This window comes from Chroicocephalus ridibundus, chromosome 3 (genome assembly GCF_963924245.1).
Source record: "Chroicocephalus ridibundus chromosome 3, bChrRid1.1, whole genome shotgun sequence".
Taxonomy (NCBI): Eukaryota; Metazoa; Chordata; class Aves; order Charadriiformes; family Laridae; genus Chroicocephalus; species Chroicocephalus ridibundus.
In genome coordinates, this window is record NC_086286.1 from 76,299,121 (window position 1) to 76,325,726 (window position 26,606).

The 26,606-nt window shown below is 41.7% G+C and overlaps 1 protein-coding gene across 10 annotated transcripts in view; it reads left to right on the top strand.

Moving 5' to 3' along the window:
- Positions 1-26,606, top strand: part of HS3ST5 (heparan sulfate-glucosamine 3-sulfotransferase 5) — a 196,982-nt gene that overhangs the window by 156,015 nt on the left and 14,361 nt on the right. The window contains exons 3-6 of one of the 10 annotated variants that reach the window (XM_063329755.1): positions 5,384-5,600; positions 6,402-6,668; positions 7,752-7,866; positions 8,497-8,678. The exons of 4 other annotated variants lie outside the window; for them this stretch is intronic. The gene's annotated coding sequence lies outside the window, so the exon portion shown is untranslated. Of the gene's footprint in view, positions 1-5,383; positions 5,601-6,401; positions 6,669-7,751; positions 7,867-8,496; positions 8,679-26,454; positions 26,560-26,606 lie in introns of all 10 variants that reach the window. 5 more of the 10 variants (XM_063329752.1, XM_063329754.1, XM_063329757.1 and 2 more) reach the window with 5 other exon arrangements.

Genomic DNA, 26,606 nt, shown 5'->3' on the forward strand with positions numbered 1-26,606 from the left:
AAAGGAAACTTATCTTTCCCTGAGTCATCCCCAAAAGATTTAACGACAAGACCAAGGGCATCACGCTGGGCTGATGTCACACAAAGGCTAAAGAGCTGTTGCTCAGCATCTTCACGACCCCAGTGCTCTGCAGGTTTGCCTTTTGTGGGATCCCTCCCAATGGTCTGCTCTATCTCCCCTGTCCTGTTGGTCTCTGGGATGTGCACTGGAGAAGTGACCTCGGGCACCAGGACCAAGGAAGAGGCATTACAGTGTTCTCCTTTGCCCAGAAGAGCACCAACACAAGCCTTTCACAGTTGTGCCCTGCTGAATAGTTGCCTTCTGACGCAGGATTTACTTGGACGCAACACGGTCAGCCAGTACATCTAGTTAGGCCCCAAAAATCATGATATTGCTAAAAATTATTAAAAAAAAAAAAAGAAAAAAACCACTTTCTATCAGCCTTGAGCTTCGCTTTTGGACAACACTTCAGTAACATTTGCAAGCTACTCTCCATGGGCACTAAAGCTGGTTAATTGGCTGCTGATACATTGAGTGGGTTTCTTTTATTCTGTTTCTCCTCTTTAATCACATGGATTTAGGAAATTAGGCTTTATTAAAAAAAAAATAAAAATCACTGATTATTATCAGATGCACTAAAAAGAATGAAGGTGGGATACGGAGAGAAAAAATGCCCTTACTGAGAGCTACAGAAACTTTATGCTTGTAAAGGCAGCAGGTGTGATTCAAATGGAGCTGTACCTTCAAGAACATCTTTTTTTGACAGAATTTATGAAAGAAAGACCTTATTTCCCAGCTATGTTTTATCCAAATACCATCAATCTGTTCCATCCAAATGGTTGCAATACTAACAGATCAGAACAAGGTTTCCATGTCCTGTTATTAAAACACCTTTTTTCTCCCTTGTCTGCACATCTTTTGTCATTTCAACTAGTAACATTTGGCATTTTTTTAAAGCTAGAGCCTAGAGCATGCAAATTTTTCACTGTGATTTAGATGTCCAATTAGTGTAAGCACATGTCGTGTCAGGAAGCATAGGGGAAAATAATTACAAGGCCGGGGGGTGGGGGCGGGGGGGGACGGAATTAAAAAGGTGGACAGTAAGTGGGAACCTGAAGACTGAGAGTAGAAAACAGAGTATCTGTCTTGTCATTGTGCTAGCAGAAGCCCAAACTCTGCTACATTATTTTCTAGTAAGGTTTTTTTTTTTTAAAGATGTACCATTTTAAATGACGTGAGAGATTAAGAGCAAAATAGCACAGATTGAAGTCTCTGAGCAGGAATTCATCAGAGCTATTCATTTAAAACTAACTGTAGGAGCCCTTTTCTTTTGTTCCTAAGTACTCCTACCTGCTAAAAAATGCTATTAAATATGCAGATTAAATGATACTGTTGCAACAGATTTTGTTATGAAATGAGGTGTCTCCACAATTCAACAGAAGCAGACATAATTTTCCGTGCAAATATTTTTAAAATATATACAAATGGAAATGATCTCAAGTCGCACCGGGGGGGTTTAGATTGGATTTTAGGAAAAATTTGTTCATCTAAAGAGTTATCAAGCACTGGAACAGGCTGCCCAGGGAAGTGGTTGATTCACCATCCCTGGAGGTATTTAAAAGATATGTAGATGCAGTGCTGAAAGACATAGTTTAGTGGTGGACTTGGCAGTGTCAGGTTTACAGTTGCATTCAATGATCCTAAAGGTCTTTTCCAACCTAAACAATTCTAAAACTTTATTTACATATGCACGCATGTATATGTACACATACTGAAGTCCTTTGTGATCTCCATACTTTTCACAAAGGAAATGGCTCTGACATGTTTTGGTACGATATACATTCACCTTTGCAGTGCTACTACGGGGTGGAATATCTGCCTTTGACCTGAAGGAATTGTGCATCCAGGCATGCATATGGTTGTGCGGGTGACTGCTATGGATGTGCTGGGAGAAATGCCGATCTTAGGACAGCCAAGGATGCGTACTTTATAGTGGAAAATCCATCTCTCTAATCTTATATCTCTAGAGGGCTATTTAAAATGTTGGGTTTTTTTCGCAGTATAGAGATGCAATATTGTGCTCACTAATTCTTAGGACTGCTTGTGGCAGGAAAAGTGTTCTCCTAATCTCTTATTCCTGAGCAGCATAAGGGAAATAAAGCCATTGTTATTAGTGCCTGGGCTCTGAAGAAATGCCGTAGCAATTTTGTCTCTACTCTACAGAGATCTGTTCATCAGCATCACAATTCAGTTAATTGCGTGTCATTTAAAAACTCCCTTTCTGCATAAAAGCAGATTAAAATATTCCTTCAATATGTTTCCCCTTATATATGTTTACCTGGCTGGGTAGCCATGTCTGTTACCCTTATTTTGCTTTTTAAGTTTTACTTGAGATAAAAGGACATCGATATCTCAGCAGACACAGGATATGCAACATTCATTTGCACCTTTGCATCTACTTACCTGTTTATATCCTTATCTATAAGACCCATATAGCCCTGGTTACCATCCTGTGTCTGGGCCGGGACTATAAAAATAAATAGGTAGGCACTCGCTGGGACTTCCAAACGCTGATCTCTCCTGTCTGCCTTTTCCATGCAGAAGGCAGCAACGTCTCAGTGGTCTCTATTTCAGACACAGCTTGTCGGTAGCTGGGGCTGACCCTGACACATTGGGGCACAAAAAAAGTGTTGCAAAAGTGTGATGGGCCAGCCTGGCTGGAGAGGAACAAGCGGCAGACATCAGTGATGGCAACCAGGCACTCGGGCCAATACAACTGTCAAATATCCAAAATTGCCCAAGCCTCAAACTTACATTTAAGTCAAAGGACTCCCATGGAATCTTTCGAATGCCTCGCAGCATAGCCTAGCCGGTGCCCATGGCTTCACACAAAATACTCCTGTTTCTAACACCACTATAACATAATTTAGTCAACTGCAAAATTTTGAAAGGAGAGATTTGTTTAATAATAGTAAAGAAAGGGAAAAAAGGATGATCCCCAAACACTTTTCTTCTATCTGTGTCTTGATTACCTTCGGACTCCATGGTCTCAGGATCGGAATTGTTGCAATTCTGAACTTCAGATAAAAGCCAAAGCAGAGAAGAAGTCATGAACAGGGTTTTGTCCTGGGTTCTCTGACATCCATAAGTGTTCAGCTCTGTGGAGGTTTCAGTTCAATCCATATTCACATTTGTACTAGGATCAGACTCGTTGAGATGTAGTGATATTTTTCACTTGCATTTCACCATTAATGAATGCAAAACCTGATCTGATTAATAACCAGAGTGTTGCAAGCCTCAACTGACTCAGGAATAAATGATTAGCCAATGGAGCTTGCTGTCAAAAGAAATGATTGAGGACATGAACTGAATAGGATTAAATACATTTGACATCAGAATTTTAAAGCATGTAAGAAGAATAGGAGCTAACTTCCCCATTAAGCAGGTTGATCTACAAACGTACACTTTGATTGTATTTCGCTATGTTGTTTCTTATTCATTTTGTACCATTCAGCTACAGGGAGAGGGAGAAGGAGTATAAAGGAAGAAGCCAGCAGGCTTTGGACTGCATTGGAAACTGCGAGGAATAACTTGCTGGGATTCCTTCAGCGTAGGGAGAAACAATAGTCCTGAAAATAGGGGTCCCATCCTGCATGCCTGGAGGCAGCAGAGCCAGCGCCGGCATCAGACACACTCTGTGAAGGGGCAGCGGCATCAGGGAGCACGAGATTCCTGAGGCAGGTTTTGTCGGGCAGTTTGGAGACTGGCTGGGATTCTGGCAGCCGCTTGGGCTGACCTCTCCAACCTGCCCACAGCACAGCCCTACCCCGGCCACGGAGAGGAACCACTACCTAGGCAAGCTGTCACTCTGACTTAGCCCGGTAATAGCCCTTTTCCTAATAGCAATTTCTGGGATTTTTAACAATGGAATCAATTTTGCTGATGCTAACTCATGTGTACCTCTACAGATTTGTTGCTTAACAATTATTAAACTTTTGTGCGTGTAAGCAGGTGTAAAAAAAACCCAAATTACTAAGAAAAACAATTTATGCAATTTTTTTTATGTTACATCAGTCTTTAATCTTTCATTTCAGGAAATGTGATGTAAAAGAACTGGACAATCTATAGTAGATTATTGTATTGGAAATCAGCCTAAGTACAGCATCGAGTCTGGTCATTTGCGAATATTGTGCCAAATACATTATGTCAAATGTTTTACACCAAATGGCAACTCATTCCAAGAGTTGTGCCACACACAGAAATCATCTGCCTCCGTGAGCAATCATAAGGCACTAAAGAAATGTAATACTTGAATCCTGGAAGTAAATCCTGGAATTGCAACCCCGAGAGAGAATTTTCTTCTGCAGATTGCATGCCAGGCTTTTTCTGAATTATTATCACAGATGGTGAAAAATTCCCATGGCCTTATCCTCATGTTCTTTTTCATTCCGAATGGAGTCCTTTGTGAAATACCAGCACGACTGCATATGTTTGAACTCTGACTGTCCACTTAAACGTATGCTGCACTTCAGTGGTGTGGTTTCCGAGAGAGAGTGTTAGGCTCTGTTTCAGGAGGTTTAGAACAATTTATTTTCACCCCAAGGCCACTGAAACCTTGCCTAGTATTATCTCTGCTAGACTACACCGCTTAACTAGAACAGTCAGAGCTGAAACACAGTTCGTCATGCTGTACTTAATCCAATAGAGCTGCAAGCTTCAAAGAGAAAATTCCAGTCTCTCCCTGTCCTCCACATCCAGCTCCATGTGCCTATCACTTCCCCCAGCTCTCCCCAGTGACCTTTCAGCTGCAGAGTTAGCGGGATCTGCCCGCTGACCCGGGGGAAAATGACGTGTGGCTGGCTCTGGGATCTCTTGGTCATTGGATGGCCTCAGTCGAGATGCTTCAACTCACTCACCCTCCCACTTATGCCTCTATAAAATGGGGAAATGATAGTGGTGAGGTCCCTGTAGTTAGTTTCTCTCCTAGTGAAAGATCTTCCATGGTAGTCTATTTCTCAGTAATCAGAGTGAGCCTATTTAACTGACAGGAAAGACAAAATTACTCAGGTGATCTTACTTCTTAGGCCTCAGGTTTTCTTATGTTTGAATCAACAGCTATATAAAGCCCATATGTTACTTGGTATAATAGGTATTCTGAATGAATTTTCAAAGTACAGAGTATCAGAGATCTATAAAAGAAATCACAGGAGCTGCGAGCATTCTTACAGTGGGCGTGAAATTGTACGTCTGCTATCAATTTGGGATGAAAGTATTGCTCACCTTTTGCAGCTAAGTAGCGGGCGAATTTCGGAAGGGACATGGGGGGAGCTGGGCAGCCTGACCCGCAGCCTTTCTGGCGTGCCCGCTGTTTGTCACCTGATAGGGACGGAGCTGACTGCCACCCCGTCCTGCCCTCAGCCCTCGCCCTCCCGCTGCTGCTGCTGTGCTGGGGCGCAGGGCTGGCCGCTGTGGTCGCACACTGCCTGCCTCTGTGACCCTCATCACACTACACCGGGGTACCCTACCTCGACTCCTGCGGGTGGAGCAGCGTAGAACAGCTGGAGCGTGCTTATGGACTTGGCATTTAATGGGCTTTTTTGGTGAGTAGTGGTACAAGCCTTATGTATCTGTTAGTGGTACACAGTGTACAAGCCGTATTGAAATGGATTCGTTCCACAGGAAATATGATTTTATGCTTCCTAATTAAGCAATTAATTTGAGTTTTGCCTACTATTTTGCAAATGTCAGGGGACAAAGTTGAGAACAAGTGCACGCTGTATTTGCATCAGGAACTGAGGGCTAAAGGATTGTGCAAAACTGGTAGTATGCAGAGCTGATTTCCAAATTAATGTTTGGATGCATTTGAATAGATAGTTAATTTTACTTTTTTCTTCACTGTTTTGGTATAGCCTGGTTTGAATCCCCCCAACAGAATAAGAATACAGATTTAAAGAAAGTCTTGGCTGACTAATCTCTGTGAGTGTCCTTGAAAGTCCTTCTTTATTCTTATTATGACTCTGTTCTTTTCCACTGGGAAACACATGTTGTCCTGTAACTCTAAACTCATAAGAGACAAATGTCATGAAAACTTGGATGGTTAAATAAAAATTAATTTGAATGGTCTGAGACCGACAGCTGTTTCATGCAGTTTGGGCCAGTCTATGGAAATTTTGAAAAATTAATAACCAGCAAAATATGTCTCAAGTAAAATATGCTCAGTGTGTTCCATCTAAACGATGCTAATTTTATCCACTGAAAACAGAGTCTTGAATAAAGCTTGGTTCATTCACAGAAAATAAAGCACTGCTTTTCCTTAATAAAGTGATAGCAAACTTGTTTAGTATCAGCATGTACTCATTTACCATATATTGTTTTATTATTACATGTGACTACGTATATAGATAATTAGAGGCCTAATCCAGAAAAGCCCAGAGAGCGAGAGCCGACATTGTGCTGGGTGTTACATCAGTTCTGCACCACTGAGGAACCCACTTTATTTACGGAGAATCCCCTGAAAGCAATGAAGGCAGTCAACGAGCTGTTTTACACAAGTGGGAAGACTCTGGTCATGCATGTCTAAAATGTGCAATAGAAAAAGACGTGATTGACCATTTTATGGCGTGTTGGACTTCACACGGAGTCTGCTTCTAGCAAAGAAAATTTCTAAGGTATTGCATGCAATAAATGAATCCTCTCGGCTCTTGTTTTCAATGTTGCATGCACTTCTTTAGTGTGAAAACTTCTGTGGAGAATTCGTGAGCTAAAAATTCTCTGCGGTGAGGTACTGAGACTCTAGGAAACAAAACTGACAATGTTGTAGCTCTGGGCATCTGTGCTCCTGCTCTTCTATATTGAAAAATCAATATGTGACAAAGATGTGGTTTTAGAAGGCTCACTGTATGCAAGTGGCTATTAAAATGGTATTACTGGTATCTTAGTCAAATTGGCATGTTAAACATATGGGTAGTATTATTAATATGACATATGCCTGGCATTTGAGTAACAGTCATCAGTATATCTGAAACAGAAGGCGCCTGCTTCATGGGTCAGTTTGCTACTGAAATCTGTAGAGAGTTGAATTGAAACTAAATAGTTGGTAAACCCCGTGCAATTTGGAGAAGCTACCTGATCCCTACATCTCTCAGGTAAATCTGAGATTGAGGGAAAAGCTGTAGTTGACTGAGGAGACACATTCATCAGGAATAACTCAGGTGATGTGGATGCCTCCATCATGAAAATGAAAACATGTAATAGCAGTGCACCTGCAGTGTGATAAAGTGCCCGGTGTGTGTGTGGCCACAGCTCCACAGGCTGTGTACCGTGTGTCTTGAAACTAAATCTTTCTTCCTCCTATTGACTTCTTGCCCTCTGGTACATTTTGTTGGCTGCTTGAGACGCTTTCACTAAGTACAAAGTCAATTGACTGTAAGTGGTGATGAAGAAAACGTCGTGTGATTAATATTACAGTTCAAGCTCTTTGGATCAGTCGCAGAAAGAGCAGTCAAATAAACTCAACTTCATTTCGAAGAATCACACACTGTTAATGGTGGAGAGTCTGCCTGGAGCCCAAAGGGAAAAACAAGCCACTTGAGGCAAATCTCTCTTCTTTTACATAGAACAAACTAGTTGAGCAGTGTTAAAAGCTGCCTATTGATTTGTGCCCAGACTGAAAGCCATGCAGTGATGTAAATGAAAATGTGTCAAGAGTCAATATTGATTTTTTTTCTTTTTCTTCTTCTCTTTTTTTAAAGCAAGGCCACCCCCCTTGGGAAATACTGTTAACTATACTGCTAGGCTTGTCTGTGCGTGAAGACCCTTTTTCACAAGACAACATATGTCCAGACATCAAATTTCCTTTTCACTGAGGTAATACGGACAGCATGCTGAGAGCCTCTATGTTGACAGAATTTCTTTTTTTATTGAGAAAATTGTTAGGTGAAGAAAAAGAAATGGCAAAGAGAAGAAATCAAATATTAGAGAAGATAAATTTGCTGGGCTGAGCTTGCAGTCTAATACTTGCAGAGTAAACCAGATTTTTCAAAAAATCTTTGCTTGCAACAAATTTGTGTAACTGTACAAATTATACTCAGCAAGAGCCAAGGACAAGGAAAAGGTAGAAAGGGAGTCCTGTTGTCCCTAGAGAGGTGTGCACTCAGCTGGAGTGTCTACTGTCGAGAGTTTCCCTTCAGAAAGATGGAGGCCCCAGCAAGAAAACCTGCAAGAATCTCTTTTGAGTGAAGGCTAGCAGAAGAGAAAGAGGTGATCCCTGGAGGGTAATCCAAATACATTATTTGTTGAGTTCACACCATCCTCAGCTAGGGATATACAAAGCAGTTTAGGAAAATACAGCTAGCAGTCGCCTATTTTTTTTCCCTGAAGAATCAGATGCAAACTGCAATAAACAGTTTTCAAAATCAACGGTTATAGCTTTTTCTATTAGATTACAAACTGCAACCGGGCTCTTTTAACCAAAATTTCTACCATGCTACCTCTTAGCAGGTAATAGTCTTCCACATCTTTGACAAAGACTCCTCCTCTGTAGCTAAAATAAGCTCTTTTCAACCTATGCTATCAAATCTGGCAACTAATCGTCTACGCTTCCCTTAGAGGAGACAACAGGATGTGGCAGACAGCCCATGCAGCTCTGATCTTCTAAGAATGAACGAAGACCTATCAGGGTGAGTTGTATTTTGTGTGGAGGCAGCCTTGTGAGAGATGCTTTTTACGTTATTGGCACTTTGTAAGGCTTTGGATACTTCCACAGCTCCTAGCTTTGCCTCCTGGACAGAAGAAACGTTGCTCCATCTATGGTGGTGGTTTCGTTCTCTCCATTCATCCATCTCTACTGGCCTCTCTCCATGAAAGAAAGATATTTCTCCTGACTCTATATCTACTCACCTCAACTGTAGTTTTACTAGGGTGACAAAAGAACTAAATCAAACTGAAAATAAATAAATGGAGAAATGAAATTCTAAATTGTATACGCGACCAGACTGAGTACCACAGCAGCAAACTGGCAGTCTTCCAGCTACTGGCAGCAAAAAGTGCCCAAACTAGGGAAACGCTGTGGCAAATCAAAAGTGCAACCCCAAACATATTAAGTGTGTGGAAATACTCCGATCGATTTCATCTCGATGAGGTTCAGGTTCCAGCTAATTAAAATAAAAGTTCATTTTTAAGACTCCAGCAAATTCAATTTGGCCTTCTATTAAAGGCTGCAACTGCATTATAAATGGATGCCTGGTTATTTGGGCTGATGAACTGAAAGCAGTTGAGTGAGAGATGTGCACATGGCTCCCTTTTTATTTTTCATCATCTCAGGCAGGTTTTTGATCCTTTGATTATTTATTTATTTATTTATTTTTAACTTTTTGTTGCCAAACAGAATGAAAACCATAAGTGTAGTAACTTTTCTTGTTGGTTTTTTTTTTTTTAAGAGAAGAAACATGAGGATAATAACAACTGCTGCATAAACTAGACGTAATTTGTCACAAGTCTGGAAAGTAAGGCAATACTGAGGTTGTTCATGCATTCTGCCCGGTTTGTCAGGCAGGTTGCCTTCAATTTTGTGTTATAACAATTCAGACATTATTATTATTAAAATTCAGGCAGAGGGAGACAGAAGAAGATATAAAATTATTCCACTGCTATCTTCTGTACATAATGTGCAGAGATATTCACTCAGTGGAATTCTAAAATAAAAGAAATTAACAAGAAATATGAAAGGCAAAACACTTACGAATTGGATGCATTTTATAAATCTGCTTTAAAAATGTATGAATGGGAACGATCTGACATTAACTACTTTCCAAACATTTTACTTGTCTCATAATAATGTTCTTTGCATAAATGATTTTATTTTGTCAACACCACAATTTCCAGTGCTGTCTCACACTTTTCTTTTCTGGGCACAACAACTAAATATGATAATATGAGTGATTTCATCCAGATTTGGAAACCCCTCTTTCTTCTGTACATCTTAAGAACTAAACAGGAGAAGGGCTGTAGGTTAGAGCCACTTAGATGCTCAGGCGTGTAGAAGACAGGTACTGACATGCGGAGGATTTAACTGGTGTCACCTGGACTCATCTATCCCTGGTGCTGGTGTTCCCCCTTGGAAGTACACAGGAAGCTACCTGAATTAACCAGGAATAAAATGAAGGGGAAAGAAGCATCTGCCTCTGGCCAGACAGACATCTCCTTTCTCTTCATATTCTTGGCTGCAAACTCTGCCCTACAGCTAGGTGCCAAAGCTTTCTTTCTGTATTTGATGAAGCAGACAAAATGATATTTCACATTTTTCCTTGATATTTCTTTCATCCATTCATTCATTCATCCAGTGTGAATAGACTTGTGATTAATTATTTGTTCTGGAGCAAGGACTTGAATCTTGATAACCCAGATGAGTTGACCTAGCTCTTGGCAATATTTAATCCTGTAACTCTTAACACCTGCCTTAGACATGTTCTAAAGTCACTTCTGTCATCTGGCACAGCTAGACAAATGGGTGGAGAATTGCCTTGTTTGAGAATTCATCTTTAGGGACTTGGGATCTTTGGTTTGTGCTAAGACTCTTACCTGGGGTGCCATCACTTTTTAAGCCTGCCAAAAAAGAGGTACTGACACGGTTCTAGCATGTCCTCCACCCCACGGGAAGAGAAGCCAGTCCAACAGGAATACAGCGTAAAAGCAACACAGTTGTAGCTGAGTCCTGAGCTTTCTGAGACACCTTTTGACTTTTAGGGGTGCCCGGCGAGGCAGTGATATGGCCAGAAGATGACCTTGCAGACACTCAGTACCAGAAGCTGCCCCAATGCAGGCACAAGCTGCAGCAAACCAGGGAAGAACCTCTTTTCCTGGAAGTCCTCCTGCTGCACCTAACAAGTCACCTGGAAGGTGTGGGCTCACATGCTTCATCAGCCAGGGCGGAGACGACTCAGTTACGTCTTTCCTTCGGAGCAGTCACTGGTTTAAATAGCAAGTAGTCTTTAAAGCAAACAGCAGAAAACGGGTCTTTTTCCCAGCTGAGTGCCCTGATTGCTGCCCTATGGTCATCCTCTGTCCTGCTCTCTGGCCCAAGGATTCCTTAATTATTTAATGTAAAATAAAACAGCTTTCTTTGGAGCAGTACTGAGTGCTCTGTCCATCTCTCTGTCTCTGGGTATTCGCGTATGCATGTGCATACATAAAGACACTGGTCCATAGATGGAGAGGTTGCAATTCTCCTGGGAGGTGAGATATGTGAGTTTGAATCCTCTTAGGCTGGAGGGAAAGGGAGGATTAATTTTATTTTGTTCATAGTCTTATATTAGAAGAGGGTTTTAATGGGGTACTTGAAAGAGGACAGTAGAATGACCTTGGGAATGTTGTATGCCTGGTAGTATTTGGTTGAGTGCTAAATTGTTGAAGGGGAGAGAGGATGATAAGTAGGGGAAAAGAGGCAAATCAATTTATCTCAAAACTGTATTGGTTAAATTAATCATTTAAATGATCTGGTCTGGGTCCTTTATAAGATGCACACTTCTATGTGTAAGCCACTTGTCTTTTTTACAGATGAAATGCTTTGTAGTCAGTATAATAATATGTCCCATTTCTCAGCACAGGACACAGAGGGTAGCATGATAATAGCTTATCTGTTTTTATTTTAAATGGAATCTATTTGAGATATCTTCAAGATGCAAAAAAAGGAAATAATAATATGGATGAAATAGCAGCTGTCCAAGACCTCCACTTTCTCCGAGAAATCTTTATGAAAAACTACATAAACAATTGTGTTGTTTAATGTTTTCTTTGCATGTTCAGGTGTTGCATTCAGGAGTGAATTCAGAGTGTAAAAGAAGAGGCTGTGTCTGCGTTTCAGAAAATAACATAATATGTGACTCACATTTTGGAGAAAAGAGAAGGGGGAAAAAATGTTACTCATTTTTCTCTCCTCTAACCCAACTCTTTAAGCTTCTTTTAACATTTGCCTTACTTCAAACACATGCTCTGTCCTCTTGAATCCAATGCAGAGTCCTTAGTCTCTGGAAGGGGGAAGAGTCTGTCCGAGACCCATTGCTCTGGGGGTGAGACAGAGTGGGGAGAGGGAAAATGGAGGTTTGTGTTTTGTTTAGAAGAGAAGGAGGCAGACATGGGCAAGGAAATAGAGTGTGAATATAAATAAAGATTATACATTCAAAAGCCTTTTAGAAATCCAGCTCTCCTCCCTTTTCCCTCTGCCCACCCCATGGAATTATTCTGGATTTGATCCCATATCTCTCTCTCCCTTTGTTCAGTGACACACGAGTATGTGACCCATGCTCTGAAAGGTGTCAATTCCCACTTCCTATCCCGCTTAACTCAGATCAGGCGGAAGAACTGTTTGAAAAGCAATGGTTATGAAATGGATTTTTAACATGAGCTCAGTACTTCTAGTGAACGTTCGTGCCACAATAATTTAACCTGCCAGATTACTTAGGGGGAAGAAAAAAAAAAAAAGTAAATACAAATAGGCTGGGAACACAGTTAAAATGTGATTTCTAATTTATTGTAGTGGTTAGGAGCATATTTTTAACTCAATTTGCCGTGCTCTCCATGATTACTGTAGGCTTGTCAATGAGAAAAACTCTTCCCAGTGAAATATGTGGATCCTTGCCCTTAAATAAAACAGTATTGTTTATGCCTTCTAACCAAGGATATTGTTTACAGGGCAGATAACGGCTAAGTCTTCTTTTCATTATTGACTACATGATTTATTTCCTTTTGCAACTGCATTTAGATGTGCTAAAACCTCTCTTGACTGTTTATAGTCTTCTCAGTGCCTTGCTCCAGTATGTGAATGCAGCACAGTTGTATCCAAACAGCTGAGTATGGAGCAAGTCCAAGCTAGCGGTCAGCTGCGCTGAATAGCTGTGGCAGTCTTTTCACTGTTTGTTTTCTGCTCTGTAGCAGAGTATGTAAAGACACTGAGGGAATAGTGTATTATTGGACATGGGTATAAAGACTTCATCAGCCTAATGGAACGATTAACTCAACCATTCTGCTGCTCTTGATCTGCAGAATTTTGCTTTAAGATTAGAGTGATAAGGTGAAGATTAACACCTCTGGGTCAGTGGGGCTGATGAGACATGATTTATTAATCCTCAAAGAAAACCTTAATTGGACACTGGAGCCCTCTTTCCTTCATTGTTAAACACTGCCAATTCCCTGGGTAATTAGGGTAGATGGTGAGTATGATAGAGACTTATTGTAATTAGATGCACCAAAACTAAGGTAATGATTTTTTCCCCTGGGAACACCATGTGTTATTTTCTCCAAATAAATCAGTGCCGATGTTTGCGAACACCTGAAAAACATCCCCTACAAACGGTCATTGACTACCCAAACATAACTTATAGAAGGGAACTGGAGAATAGGGTTCATGAGAATCCTTTGATTTAGAGGAACTGTCTTAAATCCTGGCCTTCAGAGCACAGAGAATTTACTGTGCAAGCAGGTTAATGAGCAGGTTGATTTATTCTTATTTTTTTCCCTACCATTACTCATACTTTCATCAGGTTCTTTCCATTAGGAGGCACTGATTTATAGGAAGAAGCGCTCCTCTGAGGAGTTTGGTAGATTTTGAAACCAAATCTCGGAAATACTTTCTTTTTCAAAGAAATGTCTTGTTGCAGGCAGTATAATAAATGGGTTCATTATAATGCAGCATGCAGCTAAAGATGGGAGAAAACTCCGTAGGCATACAATTCTAGCTACTGTACCCCAGGCTCAAGAAACGGAGCTGTGTGACTTGAGGATTCATTAAGACGCTCGGTGTAGTGCAGCCCTGATGAAATAAGTTAACATTCTCATTAGGGGGTTGGAGCAATCATTTGGAAAAAGCCTCCTCTGCTACATTTGTTTTACTGTGTCACAGGAAGCATGTCCTCAGTCAACTGGGATAATCATTGTCAGCGTTTTACATAGTTACATAGCAAACTAATAAGCCAGATTGTTGAATTATGTCAATCATGTCTAAACATCAACAAGAAAATTGCTGTATGCAGATGGGAAATTTGTAAAAAAGCCTAGATATACAGTACAGTGTCAACAGCGCACATTGTGAGATCGTGATTTAAGACTAATATCTGGGGGAATGTGACTTTCCACCGTGTGGCTCTGAAGCCAGATTGCTGTCTCTGTTAAACTGTCTGGTGAGACTTTTGACATTTAGGGCACTGACCGAGAAGAACTTGTATCATTAAGCATTATGCCTTGCTTCTCCTACCCCGTCACTTTACCCACCACATTATCACACTGGTATAGTAGTTGTCTTCTTGTTGCCTCTGTTGGAGTCCTCAGGATTTATTGCAACTTCACACCCAGACCGACTTCCCAAGGCTCTAGCCAGAGGAGAGATGAGAATCAAGAAGTGGTGTCAGAATTTTTTCTGCTAAAGACAGAGAAAAATTATATATATTCCTACCCTACCCTGTTGGGAACTGGAGTCAGCTTTTAGCCCAGTGATCCTGATGTCAGCTTTCTGAGTGACAAATCCTTTTGGCGCTTGTCATCTTTGCACCAGACACCACCCTAGGGGGGAAGGGACCTGTTTGTGCTGGTAGTTGCTGAGTACTTGTGTGATTTCACCCCTGCCCAGGCTGATACATAAGGGACAAAAGAATGAAGAGTTTAAAAAATGCTATAAAGCTTTCAGAATGCTTAAATAGACTGTTGTGAAGACTGCACAAGGAAGTAAGATAAAAAGTGAGACATTAATCTGCAGAAAGAACAAAAGATCTATTAAATTAATCAATAGGTCTTTTTCAGTGGCAAATATAATTTGGTTAAAGAAAACATGGACAGGGCAAGAAGAATATAATAAGTTTTCCACCTCTCCTAAAAGCAAGGATTGAGATGAGCAATTATTGACTGATAGGTATCTTTTTCAGAGAGGAAAAGCATGCTCTGGAGCGGGGGTCTCAGATCTGTGCTGAAGTTACAGAACCCCCTGTACTGTACTGTCCCAACTCACAGCAGAGAGATGTCATCTGTTCAGGAACTCCAGAACACAGCACACACCAAAAACAGTTTCTGTCTTTCCTCATATTTAGAAGGAAATAGCAAGGAATAGATATATATTAATTCCACATCAACTTTAACTGTCCTTTGTGAATGTGATGAAATGATGGGAGAAATAATAATATATATTGTAAACAGGAACAACTGTCCGGGGCCCCAGGTGATGGGAAGACCTCTCTATTATTGTAGGTACCAGTTTAAGTCATTCTTTCCATTAGGTAAGTGCCAAAGAGTTTGATGATGGTTCTGCCCGAGACATAAAGTGGATTGTTCAGTCTCAATGAAATATAGACTTACTTTTTACCGTGAAGAATATAGAGTGTCTTTATCCAAAGTTTTTATACTCTGACACTGAAACCCCATTATGTGGGGAAAATGTGAGCCTGCTGCTGAATGAGGTGGGTGCCCTGGTGACAGAGGATACAGAGAAGGCGGAGTTACTGAATGCCTTCTTTGCTTCAGTCTTTACTGCTAAGGCCAGCCCTTGGGAATCCCAGACAAATCCTCCCAGGAAATCCCAGAGGTAAGAGAAAAAATCTGGATAAATGAAAACTTTCCCTTGGTTGAGGAGGATCAGGTTAGAGATCATTTAGGAAAACTTGACACCCACAAATCTGTGGGCATGGATGGGATGCACCTAGGAGTGCTGAGGGAGCTGGCAGATGTTATTGCAAAGCTACTCTCCATCATCTTTGAAAGGTCCTGGAGAACAGGACAGGTGCCTGAGGACTGGAGGAAAGTCAATGTCATGCCACTCTTCAAAAAGGGCAAGAAGGAGGACCTGGGAAACTACAGGCCAATCAGCCTCATCTCCATCTCTGGAAAGGTGATGGAACAGCTCACCCTGGATATCATCTCTAAGCATGTGGAGTAAAAGAAGGTTATCAGGAGTGATTAACATGGAGTCACCAAGGGGAAATCATGCTTGACCAATCTGATAGCCTTCTATGATGACATAACTGGCTGGGCAGATGAGGGGAGAGCAGTGGATGTTATCTACTTCAACTTTAGCAAGGCTTTTGACACTGTCTCCTATAATATCCTCACAGGTAAGCTTAAGAATTGTGGGTTAGATGAGTGAACAGTGAGGTGGATTGAGAAGTGGCTGAATGGCAGAGCTCAGAGGGTTGTGATCAAGAGTGCAGAGTGTAGTTGGAGGCCTGTAACTAGTGGAGCCAGTACTGTGTTTGGTCTTGTTCAATATATTCATCAATGGCCTGGATGAGGGGACAGAGTGTACCTTCAGCAAGTTTGCTGATGATAAAAAACTGGGAAGAGTGGCTGATACACCAGAAGGCTGTGCCTTCTGTCCATTCAGCGAATGGACAGGCTAGAGAGTTGAGCGGAGAGGAACATAATGAAGTTCAACAAGGGCAAGTGTAGGGTGCTGCACCTAGGGGAGAATAACCCCATGCACCAGTACAGGTTAGGGGTTGCCCTGCTGGAAAGCAGCTCTGCAGAGAGGGACCTGGAAGTCCTGATGGACAAGAAGTCGACCATGCCCCAGCAATGTGCCCTTGTGACCAAGAAGGCCAATGGTCTCCTGGGGTGCATTAAAAAGAGCGTGGCCAGCACATCGAGGGAGGTCATCCTCCCCCTCCACTCTGCCCTGGTGAGGCCACAACTGGAGTACTGTGTCCAGTTCTGGGCTCCCCGGTTCAAGAAGGACAAGGAGCTACTGGAGAGAGTCCAGTGGAGGGCTACAAAGACGATCAAGGGAATGGAGCATCTCTCTTATGAGTAAAGGCTAAGAGACCTGGGTCTGTTTAGCCTGGAGAAGAGAAGACTGAGAGGGGATCTCATCAATGCTTATGAGTATCTAAAGGGTGGGTGTCAAGAGGATGGGGCCAGACTTTTCAGTGGTGCCCAGCAACAGGACAAGGGGCAACACGCACAAACTAGAACACAGAAAATTCCATCTGAACACAAGGGAAAACTTCTTTACTTTGAGGGCATCAGAGCACTGGCACAGGCTGCCCAGAGAGGTTGTGGAGTCTCCATCTCCGGAGATATTAAAAACCCACCTGGACGTGATCCTGTCCAATCTGCTCTAGGTGAACCTGCTTTAGAAAGAGAGTTGCACTAGATGATCTCCGAAGGTCCCTTCCAACCCCTACCATTCTGTGGTTCTGTGATTCTGTGATTTTGATGGTCGTTCCTTACTAATGAATGACTTGTTTAACGATGCATTGTTTTTCCAAGGATTCACTCCCAGAGCTACAGATTTTCTGCATGTACTATTGTATTGATTTCCACTGATCCATGATCATTATTATTTGGGATTTCTTCCTGTTCATCCTGCATAACATGGAGTGTTTGCTCCATATTGTGTTTTTTCTTTACTAACATCTCTTTGAAATAGAGTCATGTGCTATTTTGGCAGACTGTTGCAATAGCTCTCCTGTAGCATCAAAAGACTTAACTCCAATATTACTAAATATACTATTACAACTTCCCAAGAGTTTAAGTGTCACAGTCTGAGATGAGGTACAGTGCGGACTGTCCCTCCTTCTAATTCTGAATGTTCATGGCCAAATGCACGTACCTGATATTCAACAACAGTTTCCTGAAACTTGCTCCAGGGGAGAGCCAGAAGCACTAAATTAAACTATTAGTGTAACACACAGAAGTGGTGGGGGTGAACAAACTTAACAACTGTATCATGCCCCATCTGACTGATGTTATTAATTTAAAGCTGAACCAGCCATCTGGGCTCTTTAGCATCCATATATGTGGTGTTGGAGTCTGATGCTCAGAAAGGGGGAACCAGGGAAAACTTAATCTGCCATTCTGAAGAAAGGCGATGATATTTCCTTTTCTCAGTGTGAAGCAGCCTTTGCTGAGCAGGAATTTAGGAGGCTCATGGGGTCTGTATGTGCCAGCAGGCACAGAGGTTCATTTTAACTTCATGTGGCCCTTTGGGAGTGAGTAAACACATAGAGCATCTTTCTTTCCACACAGCCTCATAATAAACTTCCAGAGGACCATGAGCTTGACAAATCTCGCTGTACAATTCTAATTAAAATAGATCTTCCTTTAAAAAAATCAATTCCATTAAAGGAAAAACTCCACAGTTCTGCTTCAATCTCAGTCTCACTAGAAAGACAAGTATCAGTAAGCTGTTGGATCCTGCGAAAAAAAACATACACAACCTGACTGATTGATTTTAAAATGCAATCAATGAGAAATCACACTTGACTTTTTTGATTGGAACTTAATTTGATTTCGAATGGGTTTGTGTCCTTGTCTACTATTAATTAGCAATAATAATTGTATTGTTCTTCTATGGGAATTTCAAACAGATCTGCCTTCCTATAAGGCAGATGGTCTGTACAGCTCAAAGCACTCCCGGTCGCAGCAGAGGTCTCAGCTCCATTACTTCTGTTAGCTGGCAAGGGAAGGCTTTGGTGGAAAAAATGGTAACCCTGAACAGAAGAAGTTGTCAGTGGAAGGAGTTTATCTTTTCCAAGCTGCAATCTGAGAGCCAGAGACAGGCAGGAGGGGCTGCGGCATCCTCACAGCATTGCAGCCATCTAGGATAGGTGCTGGGGCACTGCAGGGAAATGTATAGGAATGCAGTAGGGCAGCGGCTAAGAGCCGCCTGTAGAATTCCAGGTATTAAACCGGTGTCAAACAATCTGATCCACGTTTTTATCTAAAGCATTAGGCCAGACCATCCTTGGACAAAAGCAAACTCAATTGCATTGCCTTCTGTTTGTTCAAGGGATAAGCCTAGCAGCTGTTCTTGTTGTGTAGTGCTTATATCTTCAAAAGAGGCTGCAATAACAAGGGAAGCTTCATGTACGGGGGCTGGCCCCTTCGGTAGCCTGGGAAGGAGCGGGATGCACAGCACAGAGCAGCGCAGAGCAGTCTCTCGCTGACAGAAAACGATTGAGTGGATGGTTTAATTTTCTTTTTTTTAGCTTTACACTGCAGACTAAATACTAGTCTGCAGAAGTGCTTTCCATTAATATTCAGATGACAGACTTAATTTCAAAGCAAGTATTTGTTATTTTCATAGATGGAAAGAAGCTGTTAGTATTCTAGAAGATAAAAGAGATTTATTTATTTTTCTTCCTTTCTTTTGCCTGGTGCATCAAAGGGTACAAACACGTTCACAGTTCTACGGCTCGTTTTAGGACAAGGAGTGTGAATGTACGTGGAGCGTTGGTTTCTTTTTAATCAGCCCCGTTCTTCACACAGCAGTGTGAAAAAAAGCCTGAAGCTGGGCACTGTGGATTGCGATGTGGATTGGCACCTCTGGGGGGCAGCTAAGAAGAATGATGCTTAGTGCCAGTTGTTATGTAGTAGTAGCCTAAGGATCCACGCAGAGATCCACGACCTGTATATGTAAATGGTACAGAGAGCCCCTAGGGATCTCAAGTTGTCCAGGTGCAGAGAAATGCCTCTCTCTGGGTCTTACTAGGCTGAACTTGGCAGTAGGGTGGGGGGAACAGCTACATGTCTTGCCCCTGGTGGCCTGGAATTGTGGGCAGAAGCCCGACAGCTTCTCCCTGGGAGAGGCTTCCTACCAACAGGCAACTGGTGAGAAGCAGAGAGCAGCTGGGAGCAGTCACCTCACAGCGGGGAAACGCTGTTTGCCTGGGATACAGGTACTTCCATAGAAACTTTGCTCCTGGAGTCCCAGCAGAACCACAGGAATGGTTCCTCTGAAATGGTAGTTTGAGAAACCTACTATTGCTGAGGGTAGCGTGGCATTTTTTGTGTGGGTAGCTTTAGCTGGCAAGGGCGCTGAACCACCATCTTTCAGAGACAAAAAAAAAAATACACCTACTAGTAGAAAGGGGAAGGGCAGAAGCATATATTGCAATGGAAATCAAAGTTCTCTGCATATATGAAATTTCAGTTACATGGTACCTTTGTACCTACTATCTGTGTTTTACAAAACAGAAGTTATCAACTTCCTTAGCTCACCTGGTACAACATAAAGACATTTCTACAACCACATAGTCTGTTAGTAAGCTATTAAATAGGCAGCATGAGGACCATCAACTTGGAGGTAAGAGGTGCCTTTTCTCATGCCCCACTCTCCAGAAGTCTGATTCTGTTGATAATAACAATGTGACCACTGACATCATCCCACCTACTTGGATTCTTATTTGTGATCGGTCCCACAGAACTGCTAAATGCATTACATTTAATCAAACACAATGCATATAACGCTCTCAGAAGAGTAAAAGCGCCTGCCATTCTCAAGAATGAGAACTGCTGAAGGAAGTGATGCAGAACTTTAGTATATTAATGCCCACAAAACCCCAAATATTTCTAGAGAAAAATAAGGTGGTTAGTTAGCAGCAAGATTGTTCATGGCGTCATAAGAGAAGCATCTTCAAAGACCGAAGGATTAAAGTGACCCTGCAGATAGGACAGAGTGCTACTTGAAGGAAATCAGTGAATTAATCCATAGCTGGTACTAGAAAAATAATTGTAGGTAATACTGTCATATTGTTTCCTTATTCTGGGCTGTGATCTTGCATTTGCAGAAAATGGGGCCTATTGCAGAGATGCCAGGAGGCACATCGTTCGCTTGAGTGGTTGTCAGCACAGGGGAAGGAGCGTGGTGCTGCCATCCATCCTCTGTCCTGACAGGGGCCTCAGGTGGGGACGTACCACTGCTCTGCAGCACAGGCAGCTCCGTCACAATCATAGAATCATAGAATCACAGAATCATTTAGGTTGGAAAAGACCCTTGGGATCATCGAGTCCAACCATCAACCCCACTCTACAAAGTTCTCCCCTACACCATATCCCCCAACACCACATCTAAACGAGTCTTAAACGACAATCTCTCACTGCTGGCTGTTCAGTATGGTTATCGCCTCACAGACGTCGATATTTAAGCAGATATCACAGGGTCTTCTTTGCATAAGGTGAACCACAGCTGGACAGAAAGGGCCACAAACCCTCTCCCACTAGAGCTTCTCCTTCTTCCTTCTCTTTTGCAAGAGGGCTTCAGCCGAGGAACCCTGGGAAGGGGCAGGAAACAGATGCGCCACATGGACACAAGGGGAAATTATTTTGGACTGGTGTAATTGAGTCTGCTCTTGTACCAAACAGTGAGGATAAAGTTTTCCTCCAGGCTAAGCTATGATCTGGCTCCAGCCCATTAGCACATTGTTTTAGGTGTAAAGCTACCTAGATGTATTTTTAAATGGAAATCTGCCTGGTAGCCAGCTACCCGGTAATTGCAGCAGCAGACCAGGGTGAGGGATGTCAGGAAGGGACGTAAGAACGTTATGGGAGTAAAACAGGAGGAAGTCAATCATAATAAACATTTGTTTAAGAACATATTGTACGTTGTGGTATGGAAAAAGACTAGTGTCTCTTTACACTCTGTAAGGTGAAGTAGTCAAGCTGTTCCATTGAGGTGCTATTGCAATTGGGAAGCTATGAGATGAACTGCCTCAAAAATTAACTTCAAGGAGACAGACGTAAAGCATATAAAAGATGATCCTTCTCTGAACTTAACCAGCATAGCACATAATTCACTAAGCTTTAATGGTGAATTTATGATGTGGAAAAATTTATTTCCTATCCCATCTTCCCACCTTAAAAAAAAAAAAAAAAAAAAGAGAGAGAGAAAGGAAAATAGAAATATTTCTTACATAAACTTGAGTTACATTTTCTGGTGAAATGGGAGGATGAAAAGAGTAATTAGGGTTCAAGGTCAAAATGAAATTCTGTTCACATCTCAGTCCTTCACACATCATTCTGCAAAACGAGGGAGCTGAATAAAGGAAGAATTAACTGATTTCTTTTAAGTTTCGTAATTGCAAATGCAAAATGAATATCATTCTGCAGACATGGTGCCAGAGGACAACGCAAGCTAACGAAATAATGGTAGCCCTAATAAATAATTTATGCACCATATCAAAAGCTGAATGAGATAAAGAAATGGAGAACCCATTTGAAAATTTGGGAATTGCTCAAAGCTCTTTTCCAGTGACTCCCAAGAGGACGAGCACAGACCGCTAATAAACTCTGTGACCGTGTATAATTCATAAACTTTCCCTCATTTTTTGATTTTCAGTGCTTACAATTTATAGTTAACAAAGGAACAGAGAGTGGAAAAATCCTGGTAGCAGTTGAGAGGAGAACATAAGCCAGCTGATTCCTCCACTTAGTCTATTCATAAAGGGCATCTGTTTTCATCCCAAACTGCACATATAGCCACCATTAAATTTAGCACATCGCAAACAGAAAAAAAACCCCTTCTGCTCACATCCTCATGCCTGCTTTGTATTTGTATTTTTATGACAGCTATTACAATGGGAGATTATAACACAACAAAAGCCATTTTAGGGATGATTTTTATTAACAGTATTCTGTTGCAGCTCTTGGTTAACATTCAGACTGGATTTGTTGTGGATTCATTCAATGGCAGTAATGCAAACTCAGACCAAACCAATGGATGCTATCCGACGGCAGTGGGGTATTTCTGAATGCATTACTTAGCAAGAAACTTCCCCCTCACACCGCCACATTGGAAAGATATTAATAAATTAAACAAATCTAAAAATTGCCTTCAGATAAGATATGCCTTGAAATGATTTTGATGGTTGCAGTAACAAGCCTATGAACTCACATTTTGAAAAGTCATGGTGGGCAATAGGGTTATTTTTAACTCCTTGCACATCATCAACTTGTTGCTTGATTTCAGGCACGGCACAATTCAGTTGCACAACCAGACTTTTGTCATCTAGTGTGGATCTGAGTAGCTTGATGATTTGCCCTTTAAGGAGGCAACATGAAATATTTTAAGCTATTAAGATTTTTTTATTTTTTTCACTAAGATGCCTTGGAGTTTTAATTTTTGTTATTAGAAACAGGGGAGAGTGGCTTTCTGAGGGAAACCCTCTGCTTCCAACCTGGGCTACACAAGCAGAGCACAGCACGCTTCTCAGCTGCGTGACAGGTTTCAAGCTGCTGAAAGGCTGCGATGGCACCTGCAGCCTCTCCTGCCACATGTCAGAGCGAGCGGTGCCCGGCTTGAGCGATCACAGCAGAAGCCGGTGGAAAACACCGGAGGAGGAATCTCCACACATTGTGTCATCAGAGACACAATGAGATCACTCAGAGCTCTCAGGGCACCTTTGCAGAGCTGTCATCCTGGGTGGGTAGATGGGAAAGAAGGTGACTACTATTAGCAAGGTACGGAAGCGGCTGCAGGGCGGCTGCCCTTTGGCTGCCCACTGTGCTCATGCACAGGCTGTCATGAGGCTGACGAAAGGCATCCATTCCCTCAGTTCCTCCCTGCCTGTCCGTGAGAGCCTGTTGAGTGTTGCTCGAATATTGTTTACTTCATTAATTCCCTCCTACCATCAAGTGATGAATAAATTATTCATAAGTAAATTTATAAATTATTCCACCAGTTCTATTGATGATTGAATAATATTGACCAAATAAATTATTCAGTCTTCTTTTCCCCCATCAAATGACAAATAAATTATTTGTGGGTATTCTTTATTTCATTATTAGATCAACTCTTCCATCTATTGAGGCATTTATAAAGTGTCACTCACTCTGCTACACAATTTGTAAGCAGGACTCTTTAGGACCTAAATTTTCATAGACAAACAGAAGTAATTTAACTTTATTGTATACTTATATGGCAGCAGCTTTAAATATTAGGTCCTTTAGAACATGGGGAGGTGTTTTTGCATATTTCAAAGCCAATTAAAGAAAACATCGACACATTCTGGGATTAATTCTCACCCAACCAATCTATTTTGAACTGTGCAGATTATTTTACAGTTTTCTGTACTTGTACAAAACAGACAGTGTTGAGGCTGCAGCCAGACCATGGTCCCAAAAGGTATTAGGATGTAGGTTCTGTAGATGAGAGTCAGGAGCAAAGCCAAACCAGACAGATACCTTGACTAATGGCTATTACAAATGTGAACTGCATAGGCCAGAGGTTACTCCAAGTTCCTGGATAAATTACATGAGCTTCACATCTAGCTAGACCAATGCTTCTCTCTCTTCTTTCACTGATCCACCACTAACTAAGTGGCAGACAAGTAATAGCCTCGTCTAGCGGCATCATTTCTAGCATATTTTACCATGCAGACAAAATGTGTCTATACACAAAAATATGGACAGTCCGTGTGGTGACTGTCATTGTGATGGGTCAGGAAAAAAAGACAAAGTTAAAATGAATAAATAAATACATCTCTAGGTAAGTGATACTAAGTCATAAGCACGCGTAGAGAAAGGATTAGATCCTCTCCACTCCATGGAGCTCAAGTTAAAGTCCACCAAGTTAATCAACCTGCATTAGCGTGAAATCAGCATAAGGACCGTGAATAGTACACTGAAAAGTATTCTCTAAAAAGTTGCTCTAAAAAGACAGAGAGAGAAGGCACCTCATGCCAGCAGAGGAACATCCCTTCTGGAATTTTTCAGGTGTGACTGCCAGTGAGGATCAGAAGCACATACCTCTCTCTGATGGCATCTTTCTTGCCTCAGAGACCCACCAGTAAAGCATGTGCAAAGAGGTTTTTGTTGACTTTTTATGTGGTTTGGTTTTTTTTTTAAGTTAAAACCATGGAGCAGGCATATTGGCCAGGGCATCTACATGTAAGTGATGGAATGCAGCCTCAAGACAGCAGTTACTTCTACAGCTCACACTGCCCAATGGGAAGAAGATGAATGGGCTGTGCAAGGGAAGCAGCACTGCTTAGCGAGCAGAGAGCTCATTTATGGGGAAGTCTCTGTCACCGTGCAGCTCTGTGACACCTGGCTGCTGCAGATGTGAGCTGTCTCTCCTTGTTTCCCCTGTTTTTTCCACCCAGATTGGGGCTGTGAACTGTCACTCGGGCCAGTATAACAGTGTGTTATTGGCCTTTAAAACACATGCGCAGGAGAACATCACAGCACTCTTATTTTCAGACAAAACTGTTAATAGATCTCTCTCTCATAGAGGCATAGTAACAAGTCCCTGCTTAAACTGGCATTGATATTTTCACTTAGATTTCCACCTTAAAATAGATAGCACTACTTAGAGAAGTGTTGTGGTCAGGACTTACATGGGAAGCACCTGGACTTTGCATTCTGAAAAATAACTGAGTGGTCTTTGGGGTCAAGGTTTTGAACTCCCCTTCTCCTTGTTCCCTCAGACATGGAAATATACAGAAAGGCATGATAGAAAAAGTCGGAAGACAATAAAAGGGTGTCTAGACAGATGTGGTGTGGTCAGAGAGATGGGCTAGAAGATTGCTCTTTGCAGCGCTGTTCAGAATGGATGTGAACGGAGCACAGTTACAAAGGTCAAGGCCTGAGGAAAGACCACTGCAGTAGTTAAGATAAAATGGTGAAGGGAAACCATGGGAAAATTTTAGATATATAGCTATGTAATAGACTATATGCGTAGGACATTTCTGCAGAAAGGGGCTATGAAATTTAGCCTGCGTATGAGGTTTTGGACAGAGGTCTGAGCTGAATATGCCTCAGATTAAGGTACTGAGGAAAAGACAAGAGATGCTACCAATCCAGAACGAATGTAGGTGCTCCATATTAGACAGTGTGATGTCTATTCATCAGTAATGGGGAAGTCCAGAATATGAGTTTGTACAAGAGAAAAGAGATGAGCAAGTGATCTACCTAAAGATATGCAGGTGGGAAAGAGCAAACTGCCTGCTCTACAAGACACTCAGAAGAAGCTGAAGCTGCATAAGAAACAGGTCACAGAGTCACAGAAGCTGAAGGAGCACAGGATCACAAGAAGACGTTATCGTATTTAGTCATCTTGCAGTATTTTGCAATATCATCTCACTGCACCTGGTCATTCGCATCAATAGTAGGGAAAATTACCTTTATCACTGCTGTGTACTCCAGTTTAGCAGCCAGAGCAAGACACAGCTGTGCAGGCGGTAGGTATTACTGCAGCACACGTAGCATGGGAGCTGGCAGCCGCGTAGCTAAGGCAGCGTATCTGGCCTCAGGAGCAAGGACTAAGATTAGGCTGCAAAAAAATGTTCAGACTCACACAAGTTATTTTTTTATAACATGCCCATATATGCACAGAGAGCTGGATGGGTGTCTTACCTCCTACGTTGGAATTTTTTCTCACTGGGGAGTTAAGAGCCATGAGGAAAATCTACTCAAGCATTTTTTACTGTAAATGCAGTGTACCAGCAAAATATATTTGCAGCTTGGTTAAGTTTTTGCTGTTAGTTTTACCATGAATGCTTTTCAGTCCTAATAATGTTTTGCATTTAAGTCAGTTTTGCTGCTTTTTTAAAGGAAAGTCAGAGAAAACAGAGCTGTATGGCCTGCAGAAGGGTATCTAGATTTTGCCACCATAATAGCTAAGAAGGGAATTAACTTAAATTGTCTGTCAGGTTTTAGTTAATTAAAGAACTTTCAACCAGTCTTTCATTTGTCTTGTTTCAGGTATGAAATTATTTGCGAAAGCACAACTTTTTCCAGGGGAAAAAAAAGGAGCAATAGTCTGCAAGCATGACTTGAAGTAGTAGAAGAGAACTTTTTAAACTTCAAGTATGTGAAAAGATGCGATTTTATTTAATGCTGAAACGTATTAAGTA